The following is a 23,063-nucleotide window of genomic DNA, read 5'->3' as shown; positions in this document are numbered from 1 at the left end:
CCTTACCATTCAAACATCATAAATTGCTTACACTTTGTTTTCTTTTTTATAAGTGCAAAGTTTCAAATTTAGGTCTGTATTTTATTTTTTGAAAGATTTATTTTGCTTATTTGAAAGGCACAGTTACAGAGAGAGACAGAGAGAGAGAAAGATCTTACATCCACTGATTCACTGTCTATATTACTGGACCATGCCAAAGTCAGGAGCCAACAGCTTTGCTGGGACCTCCCAGGTAGATGCAGGGACACAAAGATTTATGCCACCTTCTGCTGCTCAGGCACATTATCAGGGAGCTCAATTCTAACTGGAGCAGCCAGGACTCTAACCCCTGCCCATATGGATGGCAGTGGCTTAACCCACTGCACTACAACTTTGCTCCTAAAATCCAATTGCAGTCTAAGATTCTTCTGCATGTGGATATACTGCTTTACTAACATCATATATTAAAAAGTCTATCTTTTTTCCAATGTATGGTCTTAGCATCTTTGTCAAAGATCAATTGACTGAAGATGTCTGGTTTTACTTCTGGGTTCTATGCCATTAGTTTTCCATTCTGTTTCATTTGTCTAAGCAACTGTTTTTATCCTAATATTATCCTGCTTTAATTACTTGTAATTTATTTTAATGTCAGGAAGTGTAATGCCTTCTGCTTTAACCTTTTAGCTCAAGATCATTTTGGCAATTCAGAGTCTTTTGTGGTTCCATAAAAATTTTATTTGTGTATTCTTCTATGTATTCAAAAAAATGTCTTTGGGACTTTGATTAGGATTGTAGGAAATATGTAAATTCATTTGGGTAGTATGCATATTTTAACTATATTTATTTTTTCAATCCATGAAGATAGGAAATTATTCCATTTCTTTGTGTCCTTCTCAATTTCTTTCATCAATGTTTTATGATTTTCATTATAGATTTTTAATGTTTGTTTTTATAGTTATTAGAAATGAGGTTGATTTCTTGCTTCCTTGCTCAGATGATTCACTATTGTATATAACTGTTGTTGATTTTTGTACACTGATTTTGTATCTTACATATCTTCTAAATTTATTAATTGTTTCTAATAGGTTTTTGGTGAATCTTTGTGTTTTGTTTTGAAGATCACATCACTTGCAACAGTGGCAATTTGACTTCCCCTTTTATGATTGGATTTTTTTTTATTTTATTTTTTGCCTTTTATTTTTTTCCCTTCCTAATTACCCTAAAATTATCAGTACTATATTGAATAAAAGCAGTGACAGAGGCCATCCTTGTCTTGTTCTTAATCTTACAGAGAAAAAATTTACCTTTTTCCCATTCAATATGATGTTAGCTGTTGCCTTGTTATATATGGCCTACATTATATTGAGCTATGTTCCTTCTACATCAACTGTGGCCAGAGTTTTTATCATGAAGATTTTTAATGTATCAAGTGTCTTTCCTGCATCTATTGAAATGATTATATGATTTTTTCCTTCATTATTTGTTGTGGTATTTCACATTTATAAACTTGCGTATATTATACTATATTTGCATCCTAAGGATGAATCCTGCTTGATCATACCATGTGATCTTTTTATTGTGCTATTGGATTGAATTTACTAGTATTTAATTAAGGATTTATCAATCTATGTTCATCAAAGATATTGGTCTGAAACTTTGGTTTTCATTTTGTACTTGTCTGTTTTTTGTATCAAAGAATGCCAGACTCATAGAATGAATTTGAAAGAATTTCCTCTTTTTTTCTGTTTTTTTTTTTTTTTTTTTTTTTAAACAACTTAAGAAAGATTTGGTGTTAATTCCTCTTTAAAAGTTTGGTAGAATTCAGCATGTATGCCATCTGGCCCTGGAATATTTTTTGGCAAAACTTCTGTTACTGATTCAATCTCATTACTTGCTATTTTGTCAGCAATAGGTATTTTATTTTGTTCAATCTTGGTCAAATATATGCTTCCCAGAATCTGTCATATCTTTTATATATTTTCATGTTTATTAATATAGAGCTAACAAATTTATGTATTTCAGAGACAATTCGAAGAAGACAACCATACATCCTTCCCTTTTTCTCTCCCTCCTTCAATTACTCTCCTTTCTTTCTTTTAAAAATTTTTGCAAGAAAATAATTTCAGGGGCCAGTGCTGTGGCAAAGCCAGTTAACACCAAGGCCTGAAGTGTCGGCATCCCATAAAGGCGCTGGTTTGAGACCTGGCTGCTCCACTTCTCATCCAGCTCTCTGCTATGGCTTGGGAAAGCAATGGAAGATGGCCCAAGTCCTTGGGTCCCTGCACCCACGTGAGAGACCTGGAAGAAGCTCCTGGCTCCTGGCTTCAGATTGGCGCAGCTCTGGTAGTTGTGGCCAATTGGGGAGTGAACCTCTCCTCTCTCTGTGTAACTTTGACTTTCAAATAAATAAATAAATCTTTTAAAAAAAGAGAAAAAAGAAAATAATTTCAGTGTACTGCATAATCACTTACTTAAGACAGCACTAACTATATTAGTCAACAAGTAAAATGTAGAAAGACCACAGTTCTATGAGAGTATACAAGGATTAAAGACAACAATCATATCAAAATATTTCCAGATTGTTCATATTCTGTACCACTACTACATATCAGGGAATGCATACATTTGTCTTTTGGAGACCAGCTTATTTCACTAGCATAATGGTTTCTAGTTGTACCCATTTTGTTGCAAAAGACAGGTTTTCATTATTTTTATGGCTGAGTAGTACTCTATCATATACACCAAATTTTCTTTATCCAGTCATCAGTTGATGGACATATAGCTTGATTCCATATCTTAGGTACTGTGAATTGAGCTGCAATAAACATGGAGGTGCAAATAACACTTTCTTATGTTTATATTATTTATTTTGGGTAAATTCTCAAGGGTAGGATGGCTAGATTACATGGTAGATATATTTTCAGATTACTTAGGAATATCCATAGTGTCTTCCATAATTGTTGTACTAGTTTATTAGCTTATATTTCCACCAATAGTGTATTATGGTACCTTTTCCTCCATATCTTCATGAGCATTTATTTTATTTTACTTGTGATTTTTGGATGATATCCATTCTAACTGGTGTGTGGAGAAAGCTTATTGTGGTATTTATTTAAATTTTCCTGACAGCTAGTGATCCTGAGCATTTTTCATGTGTCTATTATCCATTTGTATTTCATTATTTGAAAACTGTCTGTTTATGACCTTCTCCTATTTCTTAACAGGATTGTTTGTTTTATTGTGGATGTTTTTGTGAGTTCTTTATAGATCCTGAATATTTATCTTTTACATGTTGCATAGTTTGCAAATTTTTCTCCCATTCTGTAGGTTGCTTCTTTACTTTGTTGAGTGTATCCTTTGCAGTTCAGAAGCTTCTTAGCTTGATGTAATCCTGTTTGTCAATTTTGGCTTTGATTGCCTATACTTCTGGGGTCATTTCCAAAATATCTTTGCCTATGTCAATGCTTTTCTGAGTTTTTGTTGTTGTTGTTATTTTCTCATAATTTGATGGTATCAGGCCATGGATTTAGATCCTCGAACCATCTAAACTTGATTTTTGTATAAAATGTATTGTAGATGTCTTGTTTCATACTTCTGTGTGCATAGATTCTATTTTTCCAACACCATTTGTTGAAGACACTGTCCTTTTCCATAGATTGATTTTAGCTTCTTTATCAAAGATTATAGCTGTGTGGATTGCTTTCTGGGGTTTTTATTCTGTTCTGTTGGTCTGCACATCTGTTTGTGTGCAAGTTCCAGGTTGTTTTGATTATTACTGCCCTGTAGTATGTCTTGAAATCTGGCATTGTGATGCCTCTGGCTTAGTTTTCGTTATTTAAGATTTCTTTAGCTATTCAGGATCTCTTATGTTTCAATTTGAATTTTTGCTATTTTTCCAGATCATAAAAGAGTTTCATTGGCATTTTGATTGGGATCATATTCAATCTGTACATTGCTTGGGGTAGTATGGGCAGTTTGATGATATTAATACTTCTAATCCATAAGCATGGAAGATTCTTCCAAATTTTTGTCTTCTATTTCTTTCTTTAATGTTTTAGAATTTTCATTAGAGGCCTTTCACATCCTTACTAGGTTACTGAATTTGCTAACAAATAGTTCATAGCAATCTCTAACATTCTTTTGTATTTCTGGTGTGTCAGTCACAATGTCACCATTTTCATATCTATTTGTGAATTTTCTTTTATCTTTGTTAGTCTAGCAACAAGTTATCAACCTTATCTTTTCAAAGAATTGGCTATTCATTTATTTTTTTGTAGTTTTTTAATCCCTTTGTAATTTATTTCTATTCCAAGTTTTATTTTGTTTCATTCTACCAATTTTGGATTTGCTTTATTGTTGTTCTTTTCTAGTTTCTTGGATTGCAGTGATAAATTATGTATTTGAAACATTTCTGTCTTATTGATACAGGTATTTTTTTTAGGGGAAAGGGCTTATTGAGGGAAAACCCAACAGATCAGAGGGAAGAGGTGAAGAAGGTGAAGAAAGAGAAGGAGAGACAGAGAGAGAGAGTGAGACACAGATCAGGAGACAGAGAAGAGAGAGAGAGCCACATGTTCACAAACAGGTCCTTTTAAAACTTTGCCAGGGGTGGGCAGGAAAGAAGGAGCAGCAAATCCCATTAGGATGGGAGTGAGACTGACACCGATGGTTGGGCCATGTGGCCACCTGGCTTCCAGCAATGGCAGCGGGGGCTGGAGCCTAGGATGGTGTCAGGCTGTAGATTGTGCCATTGATAAGACTGTGCTATTTTACTAACATTCCCCCCTTTTGTTTTTTATAAAGCAGGAGTTGTATGGGATTACATTAGTCCCAAAAGTCCAGGAGGAGCAGAGAGATGATGATCTGTCTTTAAAGCTACTTCCTGCTGACATGGGGCACTGAGGTACTCTTCGCTGGCATGGGGTGATGTCTCAAGCCACTGATATAGCTATTTATTTCTATAAACTTCCCTTTCAGAATTGCTCAAGCTATATCCAAAGGCTTTCGTGTGTTGTGTTTCCATTTTCATTTATTCCAAGACAATTTTTCATTTTCTCCATTGTTTCTTCTTTGATCCATTAGTTTTCAGAAATATGTCATCTCATTTCCATAAACTTATGTAGTTTCCAAGATTCTGTATATGCTTCCTGTTCTTTCACATTTTTTTGCAACTAGTGTCCTCCAATTTACAATACGGGAAGAAGAGTCAGGTTATCCACATTCTTATTTCATTATCTTGTCATTGTCTTATAGAAAAAGGAAATCGCCTCCACCAATACTTTGGTGATTAAAAAAAAGTTTCCTTCTCTTTCAGCATGATCCCCTTTCCAACTCTGAAAGAAGATTGAAATTAGCATTGATGCGAGACATCAAATGCTTATTACTAGGACAAGATTCTGTCGCTCCCCGTCTTCGTGGAGGAACGACACAGGACCCTGCGCTGTTCTTTCGTCTGCTCGGTCCTCCCTGGGTTTGCTGCTGGTTCTTCCCGGGTTGGCTACCAACCCTTCCACCTCCGTGGAAGGGCGGTTCCCCCTGCCACATTCCCCACTTCCGCGGGGGAGCGGCACACCACCGGCCGGCTCTCTCGGGGGCTGCACAGGTATTCCTCTTAGATGTTCCCCTTAGATGTTCCTGGTGCATGTTGTCTCTCTCCTCCTTTATAGTCCTCTTCTGCCAATCCCAACTCGGCTGCCCACACACCGAGTACGCTGCTCTCCTCCAATCAGGAGCAGGATCAGCTCCTGCAGGTCATCACTCAAGTTGGCGAGAGGCAGCTGCGTAGAAGCTGTTTCCTCCTCCCCCAGCGCCATATTGTGGGAGAGCAGATGCATAGAATAAGTCTTAATTCCAGTAACTTAGTCTAGTCCGAGTTGCTCCCAGTTGCTCCCCACAGATCCCCCTTTCTTTTTATTTTTGGTGTTGATACGCGCCTGTCTTCAGTGCCCTGCGGCACACACTCTGCTCTGCTTGCTAGAGTTGCCCACAGGTGCTTACAAGTCCTATCCATCAGGCAAACCGAATCCAAGCCTTCTCATTGCCGTATTGTGGGGAGACTTATTGGTGTTGGTTCATGCCTATCTTCGGTGACCTGCAGTGCATAAGCTGCTAGCCGCCCGCAGGTGCTCACCACCTCCCTAATCAGGCAGACCGAATCCAAGCTCTCTCATTGCCATGTTGAGGGGAGGCCTTATTTTTCTTTATTTCTCTATCTCCGGGCATTCCTATCTCTCCTATTTTACTTCTATCTGCCAGCATTCCTATTTCTCTCATTTACTTCTAAACTTCTGTTTCTCTTATCCCTGCGGCTTCCCGGCGCCCGCCCTGAGGCTGCTTCTTGGTGCCTCGCCCCGCGGTGGCGGCTTCCCGGCTCTGAGCCGCTTCAGCCTGGGCTTCTCTCATCTGCACGGCTTCCCGGCTTCGCGCGCGCACTCCGCGGTTTCCGCGCCCCTTCGCGCCCACACCATGGCCTTGCACTAGCCCCACGTTCCCTATCTATTCACGCCCCGTGCTCTCTCTGCACGCGGCGGCTTCCTCGAGTCACACAGCGTAGCTTACGTTTCCGCCACCACCGGTATTCAATCTAAGTTCCCCGGGCTAACCTGGCGAATTCAACCTAGCTTATGCGTCTCCACCTTATGGTTTGGCTTCCCGTCTTTTGCTCCCCGGGCTAATCTGATGGATTCCAACCTGGTGACCCACGTCTCTGCCTCTGGTTCCAGATTTTCGCCTTTTGCTCCCCGGGCTGACTTAAAGAATTCCAAACTGGCTTACGTTTCCGCCTCGGCCTGCCCCCCACGGCTTCAATTTCCCTAACATTTTTCTCTACCCGGTATATTTCCCTAAGTTTTCTTCCAACAATATTCCTCCCTCATTTCTCCTGGCTTCTCCCCACAGTCCGTATCCAAGTCTGTTTGTTCTAGCTTTCACTTTCGCTTTCGAGCTCCTAGCTTCCCCGCCATAGTCCGCATCCAAGTCTAAGTTTCTTCTTGCTTTCACTTTAAATCCTAACTTCTTTCCCACAGTCCGTATCCAAGTCTATGCCTAGGCTTTCAATAGCTTCTTCCAGCACCTTTCTCGTCCGGCTTTCCCCTAGGCTCTTCGCTAATCTCTCTCTCTGGTATTTTCCACTTCTTCCGTTTCTTCCCTCCTAAGTTTCCTATCCGAGTCACGGCACCATTATGTCGCTCCCCGTCTTCCTGGAGGAACGACACAGGACCCTGCGCTGTTCTTTCGTCTGCTCGGTCCTCCCTGGGTTTGCTGCTGGTTCTTCCCTGGTTGGCTACCGACCCTTCCACCTCCGTGGAAGGGCGGTTCCCCCTGCCACATTCCCCACTTCCGCGGGGGAGCGGCACACCACCGGCTGGCTCTCTCGGGGGCTGCACAGGTATTCCTCTTAGATGTTCCCCTTAGATGTTCCTGGTGCATGTTGTCTCTCTCCTCCTTTATAGTCCTCTTCTGCCAATCCCAACTCGGCTGCCCACACACCGAGTACGCTGCTCTCCTCCAATCAGGAGCAGGATCAGCTCCTGCAGGTCATCACTCAAGTTGGCGAGAGGCAGCTGCGTAGAAGCTGTTTCCTCCTCTCCCAGTGCCATATTGTGGGAGAGCAGATGCATAGAATAAGTCTTAATTCCAGTAACTTAGTCTAGTCCGAGTTGCTTCCAGTTGCTCCCCACAAGATTCTAAGATACACAATCTTGAAAAAATTATGTAGTGTCTCCAAAAATGGTAAAATGGAAGGAAAGATATTCTTTAATAAGAGGCACTATGTTAAGTATTCATTATCTTCAGCATTTGAATTCAAATCAAAATCATTTTAATACCTGCAGCAGAATCTGCAATTGCCCATTATATATTCATCCAGTTACATTTTATGTATGTCACTTGTCATCTCATTGAATTTGGCAAGCCCATTGCTTCTCTCCTGAGAGCAGTCAATTAGAAAATGGAATGAAACTCTTCAAGGGCAGCACCACTGTGCAGTTGGTTTCTCTTGTAGCCCACTTTCTCTTCTGTGCATTTTGCTGTCCTTTGAACATAATCATGGGATTACTTCCCCAGAAAGCACCCGATGCACTTACAAGGCATCATCTTCTTCCTCCATTCATTGCTCAATTATGATACTACTTTTTTTCCAGTCACTTGATTATGCACATATTTTACTTTTCAGATCCCTTGGGCAGAGCAAAATATTCCTCAAAAATAGCCCATTAGTTCAGACTCACCACAGTTCCTTTCTACAGCCAGTAGAATATAAGCCATTAGTTAGACCCCCAAATCACTCAGATTGACCTTAGCAATAAAAAAGATGGTTTTTAATCTAAGTGACTGGTGCCAATAAAATCAAGATCCATATATTGCTACGTCTATCAGCTACTAAGATCTGTCTTTTAAATATGCTTGTAACAATCTAATTAGATATGTATGCAGATGTGTTATTTCATTATTCTTGATTTTATTGTACATTTATCCTTTCCTATTTGTATTTAAAACACTTCTTACTAGACAAAATATATACAAATGTAAGGTGACAGAAAAGTCAAAAAGTGACCAGAAAACAGTAATTTAATGAAACAGACTTCTAGGAGCCACAGCAATAGTTCATTTCATTTAAGTTTATTTTTAATAGTCTTTATCTGTTGAGAAGTAATCAACACTACACTAAAGGAGAATAATATGTGATTAAAATAATAATATTCTCAAATATACAACATTATATATTGCAAAGGTATTGGATTACATATTCTAATTCAATCAGTCTTTTCAGTACATTTTCAGTACATTTGTGTTTTCAGAAAAAAAGCTGAATTCTGTTGAATGTAAAAACTAATGCTACAGAAAACATAAATGTTAAATGTAGTAATACTATTATTTTTATTATATTGACAAGTGGAAAAATTGAATACATTTAGGATTTTTTAAAAATGTATTATTTTATTTATTTGAAAGGCAGTGAGACATACAGAGAGACAGACTGACAGGGGGAGAGTTCCCATCTGCTAATTCACTGTCTGCACCAGCCAGGATTGGACCAGGCTGAAGTCTGGATCTATGATCTCAATCTAGGTCTACATGATTGACAGAACCCCAATTACTTGAGCCATCATTTGCTTCCTCCCATGATGCACATGCACATTAGCAGGAAGGTGAAACAAAAGAGGATCCAGGACTCAAGCCCAAGCAGTCATGAAATCGGATGTGGCAAAACCACTGCGCTAAACATCTACCCCTAGAATTGCTTTTAACAATATTGAATGCTGGTTGCTATAGTCATCTTTGAAAGGCATGTTTTCTATCATGATGTCTCATCACCTGGCTAGTTGGCTTCTGGCCAGATTGGAGGAAGATTATAAAGACTCCCAATGGACTGAGGTTCTGTCAATTTCAACAATGATTTTGATTAGATTCTGAATCATCAGGTCCTGAAGTTCCTTTGTGCCAGAAGATGTTAGTATTTGGCAGCTAACTGTCCCTGAGGAGTCTGGCTTACTGAGATATGGAAATTATAGTTTCTTTTTTTTATATATATATATAAAATCAGCCTTTGCCAAAGACAAATCAATAAAAGTTACAATAAAAATGATAAGCAAATATAACAGTCACTATATATATTGCTTATGAAGACAATTGTAATAAAATAAAATAACCATACTTCTCAAATATTGCTTTTTCAACTAGTATCAGTGGGCAATTCAGTAGTGTCCCCTTCATCTATAAGGGAAATATTGCAATACTGCCAGTGGACACTTGAAGCTGTAGATGGTAGCAACCACCCGCTCCACATAAATATTATATTGTCTCCTATATACACCTACCTATATAAAGTCTTATTTATAAATTATGTGCAGTAAGAAATTAACAATAAAATAGGAAAATTATAAAAATAAAATTTAATAGTATCACTAGCATCTCTATTCTTGTACTGTGAGGACGTTATTGTGTAAAGTAAGGGTGGTTTTTTGAATACAAGTATTAGACAACTCCCAAGTGACTGATGGGCAGACAGTGCATATGGTGTGAGCAGTATGGACAAAAGGATGATCCAAACCCCAGGCAGCATGGAGAGGTTCAGTGTGTGATTTCATCACATAAATCAGAACACCACACAGTTTATAAAACAGAAATTGATTATTGCTAAAATTTTTCATTGACTATTTTCAGAGTGTGGTAGACAGCAGGAAAGCAAAATACAGAGAGCAGTAATAAGGCAAAGCAACACTACTAAAACACTTAATTGTACAGCATAACATGCTATCTCTCTCTCACTTAGTGTTCCTTATGAAATTTATGATGCTTCATGTTTAAGTTCAAACTCATTTAATTAGTCCTTTCCTCAGTTTTCTCCACCACTAACACAGACAAAATGATTCTTTTCCTCATATTTCATTTCCTCTACAGAAATTTTTCACAGAGAGGGGAGCTATCTATAGATAGAAAATTTCTATTTCAAGTTATGAATTTGTATTGTGTTTTTATACATACACAATTATAAAAACATGAATATGTCAATAGAATTATCATTAGCAATTGAGTGTCTTATTTCTAATGATAATTTTTCAAAATAGTTGTTTTCTAGATCTACAGTAAGACAACCCAGATGGTATATGTACAAATAAAGTAGTCACAGTAGCCACATTTGGCTACTGAACACTTCAAATGTGGTTTGTGTGAACTGGAATATTTTATAAGGTTAAAATGAGAACTATACTAGAGAATATAAAGTCTATAAGTAATAGTTTTTATATTAGTTATTTGATGAAACTAGCATATATATTAAGTCAATGAAATTATTTTATTAAAATTAATTTGGCCTGTTTTATTTTCTCTGTGTGGTACTTGTCAATTTTGAGATTCGTATTGAAGACTCACAGTACATTTAAATTAGGCAACAAGGCTCTCATACCACAGAGAGGATGCTTTCAGAACTGGCCAGACATTGTAAGGAAGGGCCCACTGAAAGGATTTCACTGTCTCAACAGTAAATTGTTTTAAAATGTGGAATAAATTTCAGGGCCTGTGCTGTGGCGTAGAATGTTCAGTATCCTACAGTTTATGCTTCCCATATGGGTGCCTGCTCAAGTCCTAGCTGCTCCACCTCCGATTCAGCTCCCTGCCAATGTGCCTGGGAAAACAGCAGAAGATGGCACCCAGATGGCTCCTGGCTCTGGGTTGGCCCAGCCCACACCATTGCTACCATTTGGGGAGTGAACCAGTGGCTGGAAAATCTCTCTTTCTATGTCTCTCCCTCTCTGTCTGTAATTCTGACTTTCAAATCAATAAATAATTTTTTCAAAAATGTGGAATAAATGTAAATAAATCTGAGGAAATCTTTCTTTCTTTCTTTCTTTCTTTCTTTCTTTCTTTCTTTCATGACAGGCAGAGTGGACAGTGAGAGAGAGAGACAGAGAGAAAGGTCTTCTTTTGCCATTGGTTCACCCTCCAATGGCCACCACGGCCGGCACGCTGCGGCCAGCGCACTGCGCTGATCAGAAGCCAGGAGCCAGGTGCTTTTCCTGGTCTCCCATGCGGGTGCAGGGCCCAAGCACTTGGGCCATCCTCCACTGCACTCCCGGGCCACAGCAGAGAGCTGGCCTGGAAGAGGGGCAGCCGGGACAGAATCCGGCGCCCTGACTGGGACTAGAACCTGGTGTGCCGGCGCCGCAAGGCGGAGGATTAGCCTATTGAGCCACGGTGCCAGCCGCAAATAGTTCTACACTAAGAAACTGATAGAGACATAAATTTATATAATTTTAATTCTTGTTTTTTAATCTAATTAATGCACAATATCTAAATTGACATACTGGATCTTATTTATTCTCTTCATTTTCAATACAATTTTTTTTAAAAGATCTACTTATATATTTGAAAGGAAGAGTTAAAGAGAGACAGAGATGGAAAGACAGAGAGAGAGTTTATTTAGGGTTTAAAATATTTTTAAAAAGCTAGATTATAAAGATGAACTGTGACTGTGTGTTGATCTATATCAAGCCATTTCCTGAACCACAAGGACAGAATTAAAGTCATAGGAAATGAAGAGCTATAGGCAGAATTTTTCCTTAAGTTTTCAGTTTTCCAACAATTTTTGTTTGTTGAGTAAATAATTTTGCATTTTTCAACAGGATAATGCATATTCTTGTTACAAAGAATATCAGTTCGTATAGTCACACAGACTTCTTACCTAAACCACCAAGCCAAGAAAATTCCCAAATGAAAATTCTTTCCCAAATACCCATGGTTGAAATAAATAACTAGTACTAAATTACATTCACTTAGAAGAAAAAAAACTGACTCAAACTTGAGAACTCTGTATTGCCTGTGCTATAAACATCAACATAACAATTTATCACACTAAGGTATTTCCCTTCTGTTTCTCACAGTAAATAATCCTTGGAAGGACTGATGTCACCTCAAAATAACAGAACTCATTAAACTACTTTGCACCAACAATTTTCTCCCTCAAATGCATGTGAGTTTGCTAAGGAATCTCCCATAGTGGCTGCCACAGAGCAGTCACTTCTCATCTGCTCTAGGAATAAAACCAAGTGAGTTGGAGGAGCTATTTATATCACCTAATCTATATGAGTGAGAGGGAGCTTATACACTTAGAGATGGAAGAAAATTTTCACGTTTAAAGAGGCCCTGAAATTGACACCCTTATATTTTAGCAAGTGTGGAAAATTATGAATCCATATTTAATTTAGTCCTTCATGGAATTCCCTCCTATAATTTTCGCTATTTGCTTAAGTCTAATTTATTCAAATTAATTTAAGCAAATTGATATGGCTGAAGATCATTTTCAGGCTTGCCTTCCTAGGAATAAACACAGTGAGAAATTTCTTAACTGTACAAACATGCTAAGAATTTAATAAATAATTGTTGAATTAACGGCACTTGAGAAAGAGAAGGAGGGGTGGGAAACAAGCCACAAATATAGACAGAGGCAGCACATTACCAGCTAAAAATGTGACTGCTGTCTTCTGGAACAGAGGCAGCAGCAACCTTCTGTTGCCACAGCTTCTGACTTCAGATTAGCCCAGGGAGAGATGTTACAGATCAGATCACACTAGCAGTAAAATTAATTATGTATTTTTGGCTTCTATTTTTACCTGCTATTGTGAATTCCTCCTGTCTGCTGAGTCATTTCTTAATCATCTGATATTTTCTTAGAACTATGAGATGTATTCCATGTCCTTTGATACCTGGTATTTTCCCCATCATCTATTCTGGCCCACCGACTGAGATTTTGCCTTGAAATTCCTGCTGTCACAGAGAAGCTTGTTGTTGCCTCTCAAAAATCACTCCTGCCACTGATCCCTGGAAAGGAACCAGGGCCACTCTCCTTTTTGATCCCAGGTTTCTGTCTCAGGGGGAGATCTCCATGACTGGTCTTTGCTTTCAGGAGTAGCTGTGATGGTCTTCTCAAAAAACAAAAGCCGTATTTGTAGTTTTTTCGGAGCTTCACTGTGTGCAAGTAACATGTCTTAGATTGAAGAGGCAAAAATCCCACCCTGCCTTTGTTAAACTGCTTGACAGACATCCTGCAGTATTGCTTTTGAGCTTTATGCCTTATTCTATCTGTAGCGAAAATGGCCCTTTACTGTCATACCCAGGCTCTAATTCCTTCATGTCTCCTATATGAAGACTATGTCAGTGAAATACACGACTCAGGGATATTTGGCTACGTGTGCAATGCAAATCCTGACCTCATCCGAACATCTTTTGTATAAAACTCCATCCAACATAGATTCTGTTTTGGGCCAAGTCACAAAAAACTTACCTGCATTAAATATAGTTTTCTTCTAGGACACACCTCATTCTTACATGGGAAATAGACTCACAGTGGTATATTGTCACCAATAGGCCCAACACTTCAGAATCCCATGAAAACAGCCATTTTACGTATGAACGGTATCAGTCTAAAAAATTCAGAATCAGATTTCAGCGGCAGGTCTATTGAATTGCTTGGAAGCTCAAGGCAAGTCATTTAAGTTCTCTAATTTTTCATTATTTCCTTGATATTTTTAGTGAGTGGAAGCAGACCCCTGCAAAGTAGTAGCCAATCACTAAGTTCCATCAATTGAATTGAAAGACTAAAGAAGTCCAACATCTTCAAAACATTATGTTTCCCTTCTGGCATTGTTCTCAAACAAGTCTTAGTATCTCCAGCCCTTTTTGAGATTTTTCCATGAAGAATGAGTTGAAAATCTCATTAGTCAGAGTAGAAGGCATTTGTTAGGATATTAAAGTGCCTTCACAGTAGCAATCATCCATGATCCATTCCCTCCTGGCCCCTACCTTTCCATTTCAGTTCTGTTCTGCATTATCTACAAAAACAATCAATTTTTTTTTTCTCAGAAATCTCACCTTCTTTCTTGCACATATGCTTGTTATACTAGTTGTAAGATCAACATTAAGGAGAGAAATAGAAAATTCTTGTAAGGTTTAGGTGAACTCATCCTTTGTCCCAATATCTGCATTGCATCATAAGGCATTTGCATGTCACTATTGTTAAAGTGATATGTTGATATTAAAATACAGAGTCTCTCTGAAACACCATGGAAAGAATTTGTGAGTAGCTGGGCAGAATTTGGGTGTATCATGTAAAGAACCAAAATATCTTGTAAAAATGCCAAAGCTTTGCCTTTGCCACTATAATTTACATTTGACATTTTTCATAAAGTGTATTCATCTGAGTCAAAAATACTTCCATAAAATATTCTTTATACTTTAGTTAAAAATAGTAGGTGTTGGGGGCCAGCACTGTGGCATAGTGGGTAAAGCTGTCACCTGCAGTGCCCACATCTCATAGGGATCCGGTTCAAGTCCATGCTGCTCCACTTCTGATCCAGCTCTATGCTATGGCCTGGGAAAGCAACAGAAGACAGTTCAAGTCCTTGGGTCCCTGCACCCACGTGGGAGACCCAGAAGAAGCTCCTGGCTCCGGACTTCGGATTGGTCCAACTCCGGCTGTTGCAGCTATTTGGGGAGTGAACCAGTGGATGGAAGACCTCTCTCTTTTTCTGTGTCTGCCTCTCTCTAACTCTGCTTTTCAGATAAATAAATAAATATTTAAAAAAAAAATAATAGATGTTGAGACCAGCATTGTGACAAAACTGGTTATAGCAGCACCTTATGTCAGTGTACTGATTCAAATTCCAGTTACTCTACTTCTGATGTAGCTCCCTGCTAATCCACTTGGGAAGGTGGCAGAGAATGGCCTGAGTACTTGGGTCCTTATCAACCGTGTGGGAGACCAGGAGGGATTTCCTGGCTGCTTACCTCAGCCTGGCCCAGACCTGGCAGTTGTGGTTATTTGGGCATGAATCTACAGGTGTAAGATCTTCCACTTTCTGTCTCTCCCTCTTTCTCTGTCACTCTAATTTTTAAATAAACAAATCTTTAAATTAAAAAAAAAACATGATTTATGACTATATACAGTTATAATAGGAAAGTTCTAGAACCCCAAAGAAGAGTCAGCCAACTATCACATTATTAATATAGTATGTAAGCAAGTAGTAGCCCTATTTTTTGTTCTAAATATCACAAGGTAACATTTTAAAGATTTCATATTTAGTTTTTTGTTTTCTATAAAATTCAAGCACCATGTATATTTTGGAGGTAAAATTGAGTCATTTAAGTCAAAGGAGCAGATATATGATGTATTATTAAATAATTTGTCTTTAACATTTTGGATACTATGATAAATTGAACAAAGCATTAAATCATGAAGCTAATAGTGGGCTTTATCTCTTAATACCACTATCAGTATTGGAGAGTGTAAACTATATGTATAACCTCTGCCATCCATCTTAAATGAAATGAGTCTCATTAGTTGCCTTTGAATGGAATTGCTGTCTGATTTATATTCATTCACTCTCTGAATGATACTATATTTTCCTAATGCTTGCATCAGCATGGACTCAAGGGGCATTGATCAACTGTAGAGAGCACCATTTACATTTACAGTTATTATAGGTTTCATATGTGTCACAGCAATTTTCTAGAAGACACAATAGCTCAGCATCTATTTGTAAGATTATCTCTTTCTAAATTGTACAAATGTGACCCTTTCTTAGACAACTGATTCATATGTTTTTGTTTTCTCCTCCAATACCCAATATTCCTTCCTCTTCCTTACATTCACCTGATAGAATTATTTCACAAAGAAAATTGAAGCAATGAAGAGAGTGTTGTTTCATGCTACCAGCATCTGGTATATGTACCTGTTTCTATGAGTTCTGTGCTCCAATTTCCTGTTTCTATAAACTATCTTGCTCTACTCTGTGAAAATATTTCTTCTTGGGATTTAAATCTTCTCCTTTCCATCTCCTCAAGGACACAACACTAACAATTACTGTCTCTTTCTTGAATAAATATTGGTCTCTTTACTAGCTCATTCATATTAGCTTACAGCTTGGAAAAATACATCTAATTAAAAAAATTCAGTAGATCTCACATCTCTCCTCAGCCACAGCTACTTCCCCATTCTTACTATTATTCTTTTTACCAAAATTCCTTGAAAGAGTTTTTTTTTTTTTAATTCCTCTCCTTTCATTCTCCTTTGGTTCTGCCTCAACCAGTCATATACTGCTCTCTGGAAATTCAAAGACAATGATGACTTCCATACGACTATTATCAGTAGTCTGCTTTTCAGAAGCATTAATATAAGTAATCAACCCTTCTTTGAGCCACCTTCTTCATTTGAATGCTGAAACAAGACTTTCTCATGCAATGGCAAGGCTTAAATGTCAACTATGTGGTAAAGACTCAAATATTTATGTCTGTTGCCTAGAATTCTGGCTTGTATTTAAAGACTATGTAATATCTCCACTGGAATGTTCTATAGGCATCTAAAACCTAAACATGCTGTAATGGTCAATTTTATGTGTCAGCTTGATTAATTTGTGATGTCTCACTGGTCAAATGCTAGTCTAGATGTTACAGTGATGGTATTTTTAGATACCTTTAATTTTTAAATTAGCAGACCTTGTGAAAAACAAATTGCCCCTCATATTGTGTGTGGGACTTAAACAATAATTTTAAGTCTCAGGAGAAAACAATGATGTTCTCTGAAAGGAAAGGAATTCTGCCTATAGACTGCCTTCTGACTTGAGAATTCAAAAGGAACTATTGCTAGAATTTCTAGCTGGGTGGTCTGCTCTGCAAATTTTGTATTTAGGCAAAAGCGGAGATATCTATAAATACATGTTCCTGATCTTTTCCCCAAACTTGCTTTTCCCACATCTCCCATTCTTAGTAGGAATGCAATATTCCTCTATTTAATTTGTCAGACCAGCTGAATCCAACAAAAAATACAAGTGGGTCATCCTTGAATTCTCTAACTGTTGGGAACTCCTGTAATCTCTGCCTTTCAAATGACAGACTCTGGCTACCTGTTCTCACACTCTTAACTTTCAGCGGGATTACTGAAGCTACTTTACTTAAATGAACATTATCATTGTAAGAATACGTAGCATAACCTCAAAGCCAATATAACATAGAAAAAACAACCTAAGCAGTCCTACTAAGGCAAGACTGACCCTTGTCACATATCCTGGATGCAATGGTCATCACAAATAGCCAGAGTGAATTTGTTCAACTGTAACAGTTAAAAATAAATGGCTGGCATGACTGCACACCAATCAAATACAGGTGATTTGATTGAAAATTTAACAAAGACTATTGTGTTATTATAACAGCATAGGAAATGAAGTAAGGTGTCACAAATTCTGAGACAGTATCAAGTGAATGAGGTTAAGACTAAGGGTCCTAGAAGTAGGCTGCCTAGATTCCTGCTTAGGCTTTGATACTTATTGGATGTGATCTTGGATAATATTGACCTCCTTTGCCTCTGCTTTCTAGTATATAAAATAAGTAACACAAAAAACTAATTCACAGATTAGTATAAATCAAAAGGATTAAGATATGCTAAGCATATATATTATTATAAGCATATCATTGTGATATGAAGATACTAAAAACTGAGGAAAAATGCAAGTGAAAGTTTAATTTATTTTGATGAAAAAGTTTTTGAAATGTATGCACAGATTTTCACATTATATATTTACACAAGCTTTTAAACTATTCCTCCTAAACATTTCCATGAACTTTTTGAACTTTCCTTGTAATTATTATTAATATTAAAGTAAATGACTATGATATATTAATATATATTACATATGTAACTCTTTTTCAAAATGCATGTTATTTCCCAGTCTTGTTTAAATTGCACCCCTCTCTCATTTCCGTAAAAAAACATATCTCTTACAAAGAAGCTGACATCACTACCCAAGAACCAAGAGAGATGATATTTTTTCTACTATTTTGGACATTTACAATAAGCAACCCTGTGTTTTTTTTCTGGTGGTCTCTTGACAACTTATTTTATACAGCGCCACAAATTTAGGAAAGCCGTGCATCAATACTGGGAGCTCTGACACATTTGTAATGGGGACCACTTAAATTCAATCATATGAAGCTGTGTCCAACACCAGTGCTTCATAAAAAAAAAGCTAACATATTAAGTACAAGTGGAAATGACAGAATTTGATACCTGTTTTTGAGCTTTGGAATAAGTTTCCAAAATGTTATATAAAATGGTCTACAGGAAATCAACAGATGGCAAAGGGCATGCCCTACTCTGGCATAGTGTCTGAAAAAACAGCCCTTCCTAGGATGAAATTCTCAAAATGTCCTCAGAGAAGTTTAGTCATTGCTATTAGAAATTGCTATTCCACTCACTAGGCTAATCCTCCGCCTAGCGGCGCCGGCACACCAGGTTCTAGTCCCGGTCGGGGCGCCGGATTCTGTCCCGGTTGCCCCTCTTCCAGGCCAGCTCTCTGCTGTGGCCAGGGAGTGCAGTGGAGGATGCCCCAGGTGCTTGGGCCCTGCACCCCATGGGAGACCAGGAAAAGCACCTGGCTCCTGGCTCCTGCCATCGGATCAGCGCGGTGCACCGGCCGCAGCGCGCCGGCCGCGGCGGCCATTGGAGGGTGAACCAATGGCAAAGGAAGACCTTTCTCTGTCTCTCTCTCTCACTGTCCACTCTGCCTGTCAAAAAAAAAAAAAAAAAAAAAAAAGAAATTGCTATTCCAAAACCTATACAGCAACCTAATAATTGGTCTGACTCCCACAATAGCCTCTGAGATCTCAGTAGGCAGAAACAGTTTATCTCTAATGAGACCAAAGCTGATCAAGTGATCACAACATCACAAGTAGACAACTATGATTTAATTAGTTGATTGATTGAATAGTCATGTAAGGAATACTGAGTATTTGAATGTCTAGGAGATTTTCCTAGTTCTTGTTCTTTGGTATAAGCTTAAGTAGTAGTTAATGTATGATGAAGATAATGATAAGAATAAAGTAATGTTACAGAGTAGTATGGATTAGGATCTTCCAAATTGTTCATATCAATATTTTATGCACATGTATTGACTAGATTCAGTCATGATTTCAATGTTGCTTATATACCTACATTAGATACTCATCAAGGAAGGTACTGTTTTTCAGCTACATCATTTTCTGCTTGAAATTGTTATGAAACCACATCAGCAATTTATAACAATAAAGGAATGAATACTTTGATTAACCTTTCTCTGAAATCCCAGAGCACATTTTACTGTACAATAGGGAACCAGAAAATGTGGACTGGCTCTTTTATCAACATTGAATTTTATCAATCATTACCACATTTACCACATCATTACTTAACCACTGTGATTTGGTTATGAAAAATGTTTCCTCAACAGCCATAGGAGTGACCATTCCATAGCAACATACACACTTTCTTTAATGTAATCTAGTTGCAAGTATCAAAATATAATTTCAGTTTTGGAAAAAAATACTCTTTAGCCTAATTATCCTGATATTCTCAGAAAACATACATAGATGACTTCAAGTTTACTGTTTTGCTTTCAGTTTTGTGTAATGATTACTTTAGAGGTTGTACAGCAAAATAGTGAAATTCTAGAAATAGAATACATAATGCTATGTTAAAAACTCATTGTAAATATTCTCAAATATTTTTCAATTAAAATAAATTTGAATGCATGTATATTTACATCATTATATATATATAAGATATGCAGACAGATCCATCTGCACAATCTATTTTGTACTGACATGAAGCCATGAACTATAATTTCACATATACTTACACAAGCTCGATTATGACATGCATGCATATATGTCATGAAAACACAAAAACAAATATGACCTTCATTTTATACATTAGCACAAAATTAAAGAAAGGTCAAATATTTGAGAACACAGCTTATAGAACTCTTGCTAAAGAAAGGCACAATTAAGCTTCTGGTCCTGTGGACTTGGCAAGCTTTTGTCTATTCAACTCTTGGCATTGAGCCCTTAATGGACCTTTTAATTAATATAGACCTTGTTACTTCTCATTTCACTTTATCAGATATCATATGCACAGAGACGGACTTTAATGATTAACCCTTTAGAAACAGCCATTAATAAAGGATTAATGTACATGAGCACAGATGCTAAAATACAGATACAGAGGCAGCTGTTACTGTAAATGCCTGGTCTGGGATGGAGCTGGAAATTTTCCAGCTGAGGTAGAACTTGAACTGATCATATAGGAAATCAATAAAACCAAATAATCATAAAAAATGAAATTGCCCAAAGCATATGAACAGGTGCTGAGACAGAATAATTATATGCAGAAAAAAAGGGAAAAATTTTAAGAAGGAAAGAAGTTAAGGAGGAAGGAAAGGAGGGAAGGATAAACTGATGATGAAAGGCTAGTTAGGACATGCAAAGCAGAAATTTGAGCAGAGGAAAATACTTCTTTTACCAAGAAAAAAGGTAACTAAGGACAGACTAACAACAGAATCATAGATTGCAGGAACAAACAAGGGTTAAAAAATAAGAAAGGGCACCAGAAATGATAGGTTCTGAGATAATAATGAAGTCTTCCAAAGATACAGGAAAAGTCGAAGTTGATCTTGGAAACTGCACAGCCAAAAAATCCATCCCCATTTAACAATCATCACTTATCAGATGGATTATAGATATTTTGCCTCCCAACAGTGCTTTTTTTCCAAGCCTCTTCCTAATGACAGTATTGCATCTTGATATCTGATCTGAGAAAAAGGGGCTTTCAGTCTGGTCTTTGATGCATGCCTTGCTAAAAGTTTTCAGCAACTCATTATTTTCCATTTAGATCTCTCTCTCTCTTTCTCTCTCTCTCTTGACTTCTTGTGAGATAGTAAATATTTAGAAAGACAAAGCTAATTTTATAATACTTTCTTTGGACAAATCTCAGTAAAATGTCAGGTACAATTCATGTGTATAGTAAGGGTTCTTTGATTTTAATTATATACTAGTATCACATATTGTCATAACAATGTACACTATAGGAAAAAGTTTTCCAAAAGCAAATCATATGCTTCTTTGATATATGTTATGGTATGCATTCAGTATTCATTGAAAGAGCATTAATTATTAGTCTCCTATTATGGTGGAGACCAATTAGGGAATATATTAAATATTATGATAAGAGATCAATGAAAATTTACCTCTCCTAAAGTATCATAGAACTAAAAATAGGTAGAAATGACAGAACATAGCTAGACTCTGCCATGCACTTTTGTATAATATTGACAATTAGTTTACTTGTCTTAGAAAGCATTCATTCACCTTTATAAGAAAAGGGTTAGACTAAATTATTTCTAAAATCTACTTAGGCTAAAATCAGGTTTTTAAATCCAGTCCTACAAAGAATGAATTTGGGGCATGATAGCTACAGTTTTTGTTAATCACTCAAATTGTTCCTTAATAAATCTGGCATTAGCTAAATTTGCACCAAATGGAAGGAAAAAGCTCAAGGCTCTTTCTCAGAATAAAATGTGCACCTTTAACTTCTTGGACCACTGAATAAGACACATATATCAAATTCCTTGGGCTCTAGTCAGAAATCAGATATCAATTATGACAGGGAAATCTAGGTAGAAAAAAATTCAGTCATAGAACTACCTGTCTTAGAAAAAGTCAAACAAACAAAATGTGTGCAACAGGAATTGAATTTGATGACTAACAGACTTGACCTTATCCCTGTTTACGACTGCCCCCAACTGAAACACATTGTAGAAACCTACATCTGGCTCAGTAATTGGGCTTTTGCAGTTGCCTAACTAGGATATCCTGAAAACTGTTTGTTTTTTTAACTAGCCCAATCAGCATTTCATTCACAAAAATCACAGATGGTGTCATTTTTGCAGTGTCATGATGATATACAAAGGAAAAGCCAGTTAAATAAAACTAGTGAGTTTTAAAATTTTTAGAAACATTGTGTAATTTGAATATATCATTCCAATCATGAAAGTAATGTTTTCTTCTTATAAACTATTTTAAAAACAGAGAAAATGTAAAGACAAATCTAATATGAACAAACCTCACTGGATGGAGAGAACTAATATTGCAGGTGCTCTGCCACTATTTTCTGCATGTTGATATTCACATCACTCAATTTCATGGAGTTTGCAGGCTCATGGCCTCTGTTTAGTAAAGTTTTCTGTGTTTCTTTTTATACCTGCCTTCTCTACGCTCTACATTCAAATACTGCAGGACTCACTGAATAGCTGGCCGATCATTATTTAGTAGAGCAATCTTGAGTCAGGTCCTTGGGTAACCTCATGACTAGCCTACTGACAACTGTCACCTGCACAGATGAGTCTCTTAGGTCTCATTAGTTGTAGTGGGGTTTGGAGGGCTGCATGGCACAGTGCTGGATGGCCTTTAGATAGAGGATAACATAGAACAAGGATTTGGCAATGGTACCCACACTGACACGGCTCAGGAAAAGGAAATCACATGTGGCAGAATACCTGATGTTAGTACATTAAGAGGAATTACTTATGGTATAAGTATAAATACATTGCAAATAGTCATGAATACTGCACTGTGCCCTGATAGAACATGAATTCTCAACTCAATTCCCCATAATAATGCAAAGAAGTACTCAACTATTTTACCTAGAATGAGTGAATGTCTACATCTCCTCTCCTAATAATTGTCTTATTTATCATAAATGACATGTTGAAAAATATGAGAGG

The 23,063-nt window shown here is 37.4% G+C and overlaps 1 protein-coding gene and 1 pseudogene across 4 annotated transcripts in view; both read right to left on the bottom strand.

The window, feature by feature from the left end:
- Positions 1-23,063, bottom strand: part of DPP10 (dipeptidyl peptidase like 10) — a 1,526,588-nt gene that overhangs the window by 468,959 nt on the left and 1,034,566 nt on the right. The window lies entirely within an intron of this gene.
- LOC127491795 (rab GDP dissociation inhibitor beta pseudogene) overlaps positions 1-23,063 on the bottom strand; it is a 67,536-nt pseudogene that overhangs the window by 1,581 nt on the left and 42,892 nt on the right.

Source organism: Oryctolagus cuniculus, chromosome 3 (assembly GCF_051225735.1).
Source record: "Oryctolagus cuniculus isolate XC-2025 breed Fujian yellow rabbit chromosome 3, ASM5122573v1, whole genome shotgun sequence".
NCBI classification, from domain to species: domain Eukaryota; kingdom Metazoa; phylum Chordata; class Mammalia; order Lagomorpha; family Leporidae; genus Oryctolagus; species Oryctolagus cuniculus.
This window is presented reverse-complemented; position numbering and strand designations above follow the sequence as displayed.